Consider the following 12500-nt stretch of genomic DNA (forward strand, 5'->3'; position numbering starts at 1 on the left):
GTCATAGGCACATCTGCACAAATTCCTACAATGCAGTTTTTAATGAGGAATTTTTCACCAAACATTGTAACAGACTTTTGTACAAGGGGCTTTCCAGCAAACCTATTTACAGGGAGGTCGAAATGCCCGATGAAGGCGCCATTATTTGTCTAGAATACACCAAGGGCGGTGACCTTATTCCAAACAGAGGTGCCAAGCAAGTGTACAAAGAAAAGGAATTGGACATCCTCAAAAGCATCCATCACTCACCCGAACGAGGATGCACAGTGGTTGAGTTGAATAGTATTGTAAAGCAATTTTCCCTTCGTTACTTTTGTAACAGCATCAGACAGCTGGCTAAACAATTTTTGAAGTCGTGTCCCGATTGTCAGCTGCATACTTCATTTCCAACCGTTTCTCCTCCACCCTGTCCAATTCGCAGCTACAGTGCTTTTGAGAGGCTACAAGCAGACTTGATAGATATGGCCCCAGGACCAAAGACATTTAGACTGTCAACTCAGAAGCACTCGAATTTGTTCCTTATCAGGAAGTGTAATAAGACATTTTATGGTTGCTATGACCAAAGTCGATGTTTAAAATATCTTACAAAAATTACTGTAATTTTTAATGTTTATTCTATTCTCTAGCTTCACAGAATGTTGACCATTCCTTTTTGGTTGAAAATAATGGCGAAAGTTCTCAGTGTTCCACCGGCCAAGAAAACAAGGATAACAAAGGTAACTGTTGCACTTATCAAATTCCACGACGTTAAATATATGGACGTTCGAAGCTGTTTTCAATATCGTGACTTTCTTAGATACGCAAGAGATGGATTCTTCATCTGAAGAGGCGGACACCTCCATCCCTCCAGGATGTCCAAGAACATCCAAGAACGGCAAAGGTAAGTGCACGATTTTTCGAAATTGTTATTTGATACCGCCAGTACCCCAAGGTCTTGTATTTAGTTTTAGACGTTGTGTTACAATAGATCCACAAGTGACATTCCGTGGGAATTGGTTTTCGCATAATTGTTTTCACTTTACATCCGGCTGGTGAGGACTTAGATATCTACTCTTGATGTAGGCGGGATTTACAACGAATATTGGAGGGTTGAATGGAAGAAAGACGACAGAACCCTTAAGTTTTTGTTTATTCGCAATTAAATCAATCGTATTGTTTGATTTACAGTTCTTTGAAAACTGCATTATCGTCAGTTTTGGGCCATTGAATGTGCTCGTTTTTTGAACACACCTTCGCAAACACATTTCTCAAACGAGTACTAGCAATCAGACGTGGCTGTGGCCATTCGGCAGTCCATCGCAGAAAGGAGGCCAATTCTACAGCAAGAATGTATACTCCTACAAAATATAATCAATTCGGGGCTGGAGGTTCGATCAATGGAAATTCTGCCAGACGGGAATTGTCTTTTCCACGCTATCAGTGACCAACTTACCCGTGTAAAGGATACAACATGCACACACTCCGAACTCAGAGCTATGGCAGTGGAGGCTCTGAAAAACCCATCAACTATTGGGGTGGGTTGGTAAACGAGGAAACAATCTTATTTTTCTTGATGAAGTTGAGGTTTTTTTCCTAAGACAACACTGTTACCGATAACATATAAACTATAATTGTATTCCTAAAGCAAATCTCTTCATTTGCAGATCTCCCAAAACGATCTATCAATGTACGTTGAAAATAATGACCTTCAGGGTTATTTAAGAAAAAATGAGCAAACAGGGAACGTGGGGTGATCCTTTACCCATACTGGCTCTTGCAAATGTACTTCAGAGATATATTTGGATAGTTTTGAGCCCCAGGGATAATGGTGATCACATTGTCATTGAGACTGGGAATACGGACGGTGATCCCCTTCTGCTCGGCTATATTTCCAATACTCATTACGTGAGCCTGGAGCCGAGTCGTGAAGTTGCAGCAATTGAAGGTATGACTGACACATTTTTAGTAAGAGGTCATATTATATTATATGGTTTACGTTAAAGGCAGAGAAATGACATTAGTTTAAGCAGGTTTTTACAAGTTTGTTTAAAATTTTTGATCCTAGGGCGCCTCAAGGGAGCCATTGACATTTGACACATTTCTCAGTTCTTCACAACTCTTACAACAAAAGTACTGTTTAGTTCACCACCATTATCACTATTATAATTATTTATATTTTAGGTAAAAACACTGAAGGAAGCAATGGTACTAAAAAGACGGTCAGAAAATTGAAAAATGAGCGAAAGCTAAAAGAGGCAAATAGTAATGGAAGCATGATAACTTATTCAAAATACAAATAGGTCGGTCTTATTCATATATAGGAAAATGAATAATCCCAGAATGTGACATGCGTCCTGTACCACATTATTCTTATCCGTAGGTAAGCAATGAGGATTCCACTCAGTCAACGGATCATGGAGACTATAATTTGCGCAGAAGATCTGGTTTTTGGTTGCTCCCTCCAGTACCTAGAAACAAGGAGAACGTCACGGTAATGGACTTATAGTTATACTTATAGTTTTATCCTTACTCGCTTCTTCAATCCTCACGGCAAGAAGATCACTCTGTATTCATTAATTTCCCTTTTCAGGGAGTTTATAGTCAAGTGATGATCTCATGGAACAAAGCGGTCTGAGAAAACAGGCAAAGAGCGTTCCTACACACTTGGTAAGCAAACAAATCTTTGGATCTTAAAGCCTAGATTTATTTAACGCATTAGCTGTGAATTTCGGATAACATGTGCCACGTGACATGTCATGTCATGTTATTTGATCCCATGTCTCTTTAGGCCAAAAACGATGAAGGATACATTTCTGGAAAGCTTAGTGTTTTTGGGGAAGAAGCTACAAAAGATGGGTGAGTAGATACCTCAGACTTAATATGTCCCTTAACTGAGACCCACTAAAGGGAATTCTGTGTATCAAAGGTATCTGTCAGAAATCTGTTTCGTAATATTTCCTTCCACAGAATGGCTACAATGGAATGTCAAACACAATATGATGGATGTCCCAAAAAGTATCACCTGGCAGGCCCAAAATTTGATGTTCATTCTCCAGAGTCTTTCAAGTGTCCGCACTGCACGGGTATGACGTTTGGTAACAACTATTTCTCAAACTCATTAATAATTCAAGACTCAAGCCCTCAGGCCCTCGCCATTTTTCTCTACCAGGGAACACTTAAAACCACAGGCAATACTGTGAAGCCTCCCAGAGGGATTTATCGTGTGACTTATTGGCAAGCTACCTGCACGAATTTGGATAGCCAGTAATTTAGACTTTTGGGATTCATGTTTTCTATGCTTTCAGCCAACTCTTGCATACCCCGCCAATGCCTTTGCCTCTGTAGAGTCCACTTGGCTCAATGGTGCAAATCTCGAGCGCTCTTTGGTCTTGCCATTTTCCACAAACTGTAACACCATTCTTGCTCGTGCAAACCGTAGATTAGTGAAGGGAATGGATAACACATCCTTTTCTTCATTGAAAGTTTTGGAAAGCAGAAACCTTGAACTAGACTCGCCTATGTCGCACAAAAACACTGAATTTGACCAACACTAAATGGATTCCCAAATGGTACATTGCATGCAGGCCTTGGGCCTCGTGCTTTCATGTGTTCCCCGCTTGTGGACACCCCAATGCATGCAATTGCTCTCGTTTTTGATATTATAGTACGTACAATGCTCAAACATATTATCAATTTTGATTAGTAAATCCTCGATTTTGGAGGATTCAAATAACACATAGTAGAACCTTTATATGATAAAGCAAATCTCGTGTTCGCAAACAGCTGTTTTCTTTTATGACAACAAAATTCATAGCTCAGGCTTCTTTATTTGCTTGGTTGCAAGAAAATAAGCTGGAAATTGCTTTTGTTTTGCCTTTCCGGGGTTGGAGGAAAAGCTACCACTCTGGAGGAGATGCGGGAATACAGTGCTAGAAATTGAAGTAACAATTAGTGAGTTACTCGTTTTTTTGGTAAACTCCAGGTGGAGCTATTGTTCCGAGAATCAACAAGGGCTAACAACATGGCTCGGAACCTGACTTCTGGTATCTGTCATTCAGATATTAAGTCACTAAAGCCTGGAGAAGAGTTAAACAACAAGGTGTGTACCTTACAAGATACAGCCGTTCCAGTTGAAGTGCCTCAGTGATGTAATATTAACCCTAACAGGAGAAAATGACGTTATCTCTTGCCCTGAAAGTCAAATCAGTATTGAATGCTTTACCCTGCCATGAAAATGGTCAGTACTAGCGGGGAGATTTTTTAGGTGAGCCGAAGATTCACCAAAGCAACTGTACAAAAGTGTATTGAACGAGCGCAAGTATTGGGAGTGCAGAAACTGGCAGCTTGATTCAGGTGACCGATTATAATAAAGGGCTGTTAACTAAAAGTAAATTCACGTAGATTTCCGGTTTCAAATGAGTGTACATGCATCATCTATGCAAGAGCACTTCCTTTCAACAAATGGTAAATAAAGTAATTAGGGGAGCTGTTCTTGTTTGACAACGTAGGGAAATAATAAACGGAAAGGTGTGGTGAAACTTGTCAACCGCAGGTACAATGAAAAAAACTTTTCGATATATTTTTTTTGGAGTTTATTTTCTTCCGACTGGATGAAAGTCATTCCATTGATTTCTATAATTCATTTTAATGTACAATTAAAGTGAAATCAATTATAAAGCATAATGCTAGAAAGGAAATTTTTACTGAACATTTAAATTTTTGCCAGATTATTAACTGGACGCGGGACAAGTTTGAACGGGAGACAATGGCGGAGGTAATACACATAACCTTCTAATAGAATTGATACATGCATATTGTGTGATGTTGATCTATGTAGGTGTGTTTTGCTCAATTTTAAGGCAGTAGTTTGGTTTGTTATTCAACTTATCTGTTGCGCAAGTTCCGACGAAAACGATATAGAGAGGGAAACATGGACAGCCGGTAAACAAAGGTAAGAAACATATCATTGCACAAAAATCAGAAGAATTAGAGAGTTCGTACATATAAACGGTCTTTGCGTGAGAGTCTGTCACGACCTGGCTATCACATTTGCATTCAAAAACTTTGTGTCAGAATAAGAAAACATGGCACGATAACTACCTTATATGTATAATTTGACCGGTAAGCCCATTTGTAAAAGAGTGGATTGTTCTTCTAGTTCATTCTCGAGTTGCACTAAGTTGAAATAGTATCAGCATCCGATCGCGTGTCTTCTGTGAGTCCAATGTATATATTAAGGTGCTTGCTTGATCAACTACATGGATTAATGGCAAGAAATTACTTGGGTTTGTTTTCAGATCCATGTCTGGGAGGAGATGACTAATGTACGAATGCGTCGTACATTCAACGTCTCTGTTGTTTCACCTGTATTTAGCAATTCCAAATTTTTTCAAAGAATCTTACACTTTCCATTACCTGAGAATAGTAAACAATGAAAGATTACATTTTTTTCAATTGGAATGCGCGAATGTGGTGCTCCCAGGGACGCTTTGTTTTAAACATTGAAAATGAAGATCTCCCGTGTAATGGAAACTTGCGTGAATCAAATAGTGACTGCATTGGTTTATCGCTGAACCCTCATTCAAGTGTATTGCAATCTTTGCAATCTGCTCAACCAAATTTCTATGTGACCTACGTTTACTGAAATTTCTAGATTAATCAGTTTTTCTCTTTCTGTAGAAAAGAAGAAGGGATCCTATACTGGTATGACTCTGTGTACAGGAACCAAAATTATCAGGACAACGAGGACATTGCACTCATTTTTTTGCTGTTAACATCGCACCTGCCTGTAGCTAACATCTAGACACTCCTACCAGGAAATTTAAGTAGAAATTTGCACTTTTAAAAGCAAGGCTTATCAAAAATGAGTACATCGATATATAGCCTATCCTATGTAGATAGAAAAGATTGAATTCTTACATCTCGAGGATGTTAGTGTTAACATGTTACAGATGTTAGCAGCACTTTTTAATGCACATAACCCACATACCAAAGATAAGAAGCTTGTTTCCAGTGTGAAGAATACCAGATTAGACCTCATCAGAGAGATCAAACATGTGAAAGCTCCGTGTCACTACCTGCTGCGGAAAATTAGTGGTTTCCTTTTTTAAGGGTAATTATGAATTTCTTGCGGTGCAAAATTTTGTTCCCTAAAAATGCCGAAACTCCTATTTTCCACCAGACATATCTTCTGGATGTTAGCAAAGGGTAGAAAAGCACACATCAACCCTTTGGCATGGAAAGCAGTGGGAGGAGACTGTTGGGATGAGGTAATTTGCTCAAAATATTCTTTTTTATAGATCGCCAGAATCAGTTACAGAACAAGTTATAATCAGGCCATTCAAAATACATAAAACTAAAATTAATTACCTCTTTCAGAATACATCCAGGCAAACGTATGGGAACGACTGTGGAGTGTTCGCTGAAATGGTATGTTGCATTTATTCTTTGTCTATATTTACTGTTTGTACAGAAGAGTCGCACTGAATTTAATGTCATTAATTTCACTTCACAAATTGTTTATGCCATATACAGAGTAAAGGGCTTAACAGTTGGCTTCACTGTGGTAAGTGTTTTTTGTTAATTGTAGTGTGATGACTTGTCCTATTAGGGAGGACTCTTTAAGGATAATTGGTTTCTTATTACTCAATGAACTAAGCAGCGAAGAATTCGGACTAGGAATGAAAGTGGAAACGAAACAGTGTAAGCTCAAATCCACGATGGTCCAACATTCTGTGATGCAGTCTTTAGTGTGGAAATTGTTGTCGATGCAATAAGGGTAAAATAGCATGAAAATTTTATCTTTTAGGAAGATATGCCAGCCATAAGGAAATGGATTGCAGCAAATATACTGAAAGAGTTAGAAACCTTTTCATTTCGTGTCCTAAAGGTGTTTGACATTTTTAATAATATATAATAAATTCGAGATTGAGTCCCATTCTTTTCTGTTGGATAAGGGCTGAGACGGTTACAAACACAAGCGAGACAGATGAAGTGTCTTGAGACCCAGTTATATGGTATTGGGTACATGGAATATTAGGCTACTCATCGATACGTCTCAATCTGTTTGAAGGCCGGACCTGTGAATTGTAACAGGGTTGTCTCGGGAAACGGAGACCATATATTCATGAGACTTAAATTATTCTTCAGGTAGAAAACGGAAGACCTAAGGAGAGGGAAGTGACTAAAAAGAAAAGGAAACAGGAATTGACCAAGGAGGAAAAAGCGTAAGTATTTTGCCGTACAACGAAGCAAAGTAAGAAATAAGTCATGTAGCACCCTCCTCTTTTCTCTCAGGAAGAGGTTCAGGCAAACGTTCCTAAGGGATGCGGACTCAACACCTGTCTTGATAAAACCAGGAGAGACAAATGAAACTTTGACAAACAAAGTATAGAAACATGTCACAATGCAGTTCACACCAAAAGTAACGATGAATTTTTCTCTTTTTTCAACTTAATACTATTTAGGCTAAATTGATGCGGCAGACCCTTGCAGACATAGCAAAAATTCTAAGGTGCATAACTACAAATAATAATAATAATAATGATGATACTACTAATAATAATAATAATGGTGATAATGATTATACAGTCGAACCATGATTATCCGGACTCGTTGGGACAAGACAACATTTAATCGTGAAACAAAACATTTGCAAATTGTTTGGAAAACAATATGGTCTACATCTTCACTGTCCGTTGTGAATACTTGTACACGTGTCGGCAAACATCATGATGTTTTCCTTGCTCTTGCGGATATCAGATATCTGCCATTTACTAACACCATATTCAACTGACAAATTGGTTCCTTTTTCTTCTTTCTCTAATTGCAAAATTATATCCTGTTTATCTTTTATTTAAAGAACAGAGCGCTTACCCTTCAAGGACATGATGATCGTGAATAAACGTTCGTGACGTATGTAGCTTGTTTGCCAAAGGAGCCAATAGAGCGTGAAATTTCACTTAGCAACAAAGCAACTCTAAGCCAATCAGAACTCATTCGAAAGTTCTGCATTAGCTACCACGTGTGCAAGCGCTGCTTTATTTTTCTTTTTGAAAGCGAAACAAACTGGCCCTTACTTCTCTTTTCAACGCTGTAGTTTGAAAAAGAATATGGCTTCGGATCTAGATCATGACTGATAAATATTCATGACAAAATTGGGACCAGAGAAAAAGTCTGGATCATAGAGAAATCTGGATAATGGAGGTTCGACTGTAATAATAATAATAATAATAATAATAATAATAATATTAAATAATTAACAATTATTTGCAGAAGGCGAAGTGATTATCGGTGAATATTCGTCGAGGTGAATATTCACCGATAATCACTGAGCCTGAGTATAAATACACAGGTGATTGTTTCAAAAAAAGAGAAAAAAAAAAAATTCAATGCAAAATCATCTTCACTTACAGTGGCAAAACAACTACTGGCAGCCATTTTGTCCGTCGAGGTGATTATCGGCTCATGATCCGAGATAGCGAGCCAATGAGAGCTCGCGATTTTGTATAATCACCTGTGTATTCATACTACTACTACTTATAATAATAATAATAATAATAAGTTAACTTATATAACGCAAAAATTATACAATACTCTAAAGGTCAATCACATGACTTTTGGAGGGCATATACTTTGGAGGGCATATATTTGTGTCCCGAGTAGCATCATGTCTGAGGAGCGCGGCTGTGTAAATGATGCTACGAGGGACACAAATAAACTATAGGCCCGACAGAGGTAGTGTGTTTAACATTGTTATCAATTGGCAAGGCAAATGCACCAGGATGCTAATGTACACAAAATAGGGTAGTGTGTTGTGTGTTAACTCAGGGATGGGGGAAAGTTCTAATTTGGCGGAATTTATCTACCCACAGAAGGCCTTGACACACCTCTTGGCAACATGAACATTTTGGAGTAGAACCAGGAACCCAGATTTCAAACGCTGGGGGAGAAGGAGTCAATATATTTTTCAGTTTTATAGTTGTTGGCGAGAACAATTAGAGTTCTGTTTTGGAATCGTAACATAAGATAACTACGGCTTGTCTTTCTTGCTTTAATTGATGGGCAACAACTACACAACAAAAGTTAATAAACTCAGCTTAGACGTACATTTCTTAAACCGATTTGTTCCTTTTTAGATCAATTGCAAGAGCAAAGGCGCAGTATCAAAGGCATCAGGTTTTCCTGAATTTGTCTCTGAAGGTGTTTCGAAAGTATCAAATGATAGAATTTGGAAGTAAGTACCTTCTGTATTGGAAGGTATAGCTTTGCCACCAACTTACACCATACATGTACGCCTCTAGGAAGGTTGCTCCTTCAAATAAATGATGTGTAGAAGTGACTGTATCATTACTATAGATTTCAGCCATTTACAGGAAGTTAAATAATTACTTTATTTACTTTTATATTAATGAAAAATAACCCTTGAAAAAATTAGAGAACTCTGAGTTTTACCCGCAGAAATTCAAACGGAGCATTTGTCTTCATTTACTTTACATTACAGCTTTAGAGAAAGTGTGAGAGAAGAACTGACCAAGATGTTCACGAAGCCAACAACGCTAAAGCCTGGGTATAATTTTATTTCTTTGCTAAAATATATTAGCGGTTATATCATGAAAAATAAGGGCGTTTACTGATAGTCAGAACTATAGCAGGTCAGACCATACCACACCATATAATTTGTAAAGAGAATTCCTCTATCAATCAGAACTGTCCAGCTGTGTCTTTCCACATAGTATGCATGGCAAAGATGGGTTTATAGGGACAACTCGCGAAAGAAGCCTATTGCATTTTCCAAATCCCCCGTCAGGCTCCGGCTGGCAAGTTCAAAATTTTGGTATGTGCGCTAAAGTTTGAATTTCAACACAAGTCAAGTAAATGTCGTTTAATTTCCATGGGTTGCCTCCTAGGACGTTTTTTGATTTGACCCCGTGCATGAACCCTTTCGGCATTGAAGGATACTAGTAAGTATTCAGTCTAATGATTTATGTAGATTACAACAACAGGTAGACCCACAGATTGGTTCCACGGAAGATACTTAAAAGCAAAACAGCAGAAGACAAAGAAAAGCAAAACAACAAAAATATATTTCAAGAAGAATTAACCAAAGTGTGTCAACATATTACATATTACTTTTGTCTTGATAGATCTTTCTCTTTTCTGCAGTTATATAAACAATGTTCTCACAGAGGAGGCAATTACATTCCTTATTATGGAGCTGGAGGGGTGTGACTACAGGACAACTACAGGCCTCGCCCTAGGAACTCGAACACCCATAGATACTCTGTACCACGATGGGTGGCAAGAGCTTCTCAACAACAAAAAAAAGCACGTCCATCAATGACAGACGTTGGGGCAAGAAAGACATACGACGTCAGGGTCGAAAGATTTCTAAACCGATCACCAGAGGTCACTTCGTTTGGTGACACCCCTTGGCCTTGTGATGGCGATGCAGACGACATGCTGGCCGTTATGCTGACAGGGGACGAAACCACCTCCTTCAAAATAAGCAAATTAAAGAGCTAGCTCTTTTTTTGGCATCCCGACAATTTTCTTTCCTGGTATTCCCAAAACTGAAATGAAGAAGACCGGAAATGCATAATAGAGGGAGTCCTTGACATCTCCAAAGAAATCTCAAGGTGTTTAGGTAGGGAGAGGGAAAAAAATGTAACAAAAAGCAAAACGACTAGTTTTTGTAATAGAATTGAATAGAAAGTAATACTGAATATGCAGTGGAAATAAAGGGAGGCTTGTCAGAATAGTATTTCCAATTAAAATGTTCAGCCCGACGACTCTTTTGAAAAAGAAGTTGCCATTATTACAAATAAAGTACCTGTTTTTAAATGTATTATCAGTTTTGAGCTTAACTTAGAAATGAAAGAATTGTGAACATTTTGTCTACTTTTAGTATTTGTAAGCATGCCTTATTTGTATTCTGTAAATAAGTTCTACCTATTATGTTTGCGAACCGTGTATTCCACATTATTTTTCAGTAGGGTCCACATAAGCCTTTGACTGTCACTTTCTTAACCAACTCCAAAAAAGTATGTATCACTTGTAACTACATTGCGTTGTTTTGTTGACTCTGAACATTTCTCTTCACTTTTCTGCAAAGTGTACTATCTTAAAATCGTTACTCTGACTAGTATCCGAATTGCGTTTTGCTTTCTCAACATTAAGATCACGTATGATCTTTTTGATCTGGTAGCTGGTAAATACTCTAATTCAAAACACTGGATAACCAACTGTAAGAAATAATTTTTAACAAATATCTTATTTTATTGCTCTTAGGAAAGCAGATCTTCCCTGACAAATATATGAAATGAAATGTTAGTAGAAGCCATTGGGAACTCGGAAAAATCCGTGCCCCAGATTGGATTTGAACCCAAGACCCGCGGTGATCTAGTCAAATGCTTTCTCACATTCGCTCCCTGAAAAATACAAAGCTATTCATTGCAGTGAACGATTTTTTCGAGCTCGTACCAAGGTTCTCGACTGTTTACAAAATTTTGACTCAGCATGGTAGTGACAGAGTACTATTAAAAGCGGTTTTAAAAATCTCTGAACGAGCGCTCCTTTTTTCTATAGTGTCTCATGCTAACAGCTAGATAATCATTCAAACGAGCGCCATCTATTTAGGACTACCAGGTATCTAGCTTTGTGAAAGTACTACCCAGTCTTGTACTATATTTTTAATTAGCAAATGTTATCTACAACAACAACCACAATATTAGGAAAAGTAAACATTTCCGATTTCCGTATGCAGGGCATCCAAGGCGATAGAAATAGTACAAAAAATCCTTTTTTTTTAAATATGTGGATTTGTTTCAGTCATGCTTTAGTCTTTTCACTAATAGGACAGCACGTTGTAGCAAATGTTTCTCAAATCATTTTTTTCTTTGCAGTGTGCATTGTACATAATAGCGATATCATTCACAACCCAAAGGTCACGACAACAAAGTGCTCACGTTTCTCAAAGCTGATCCGACGACATGCGTGTTGCATAATAGCATAATTTATGTGTCTGTAGCCCTTTCGGCATGATACCCTTTTCGGCATTTTACAGGGCCCAAGAATAGAGCATTTTTGCACGTCACATATTTGCTTACAAACGTTGCATTGGGATTCGTTAACTTGGACAAATTGTTTCCTTTTACAAAAATAGTCCTTCATCATTGAAGGGCTTTTCCATTGATGCCATATGCTACGAGTTTTGAGAGCAGTATGGCATGATCTAAAGTATCAAATGTTTTAGATAAGTCAAGAAATATGCCAGCTAAATATGTTTGGCAGTCAAGTATTTTTGCCTCCGTTTATGACTATGCAGGAAAGGTAGATCTTAACAAGTGTTATTGAAATCGAAAAACAAAATAGGGGTTAACCATGCATTTTTTAAGGATAATTTATCAACAATATTTGTAAAAGGCTGTAAAATACAAAGCCATGTATGGAGTTCTTTCTCAAATTGAAGCTTCCTATCTTTTTAGATACCAACAGTACTTAGTAAGATCTACATCCTCTGC

The sequence above is a fragment of the Montipora foliosa genome, chromosome 2 (genome assembly GCF_036669935.1).
Source record: "Montipora foliosa isolate CH-2021 chromosome 2, ASM3666993v2, whole genome shotgun sequence".
In the NCBI taxonomy this organism is placed as follows: domain Eukaryota; kingdom Metazoa; phylum Cnidaria; class Anthozoa; order Scleractinia; family Acroporidae; genus Montipora; species Montipora foliosa.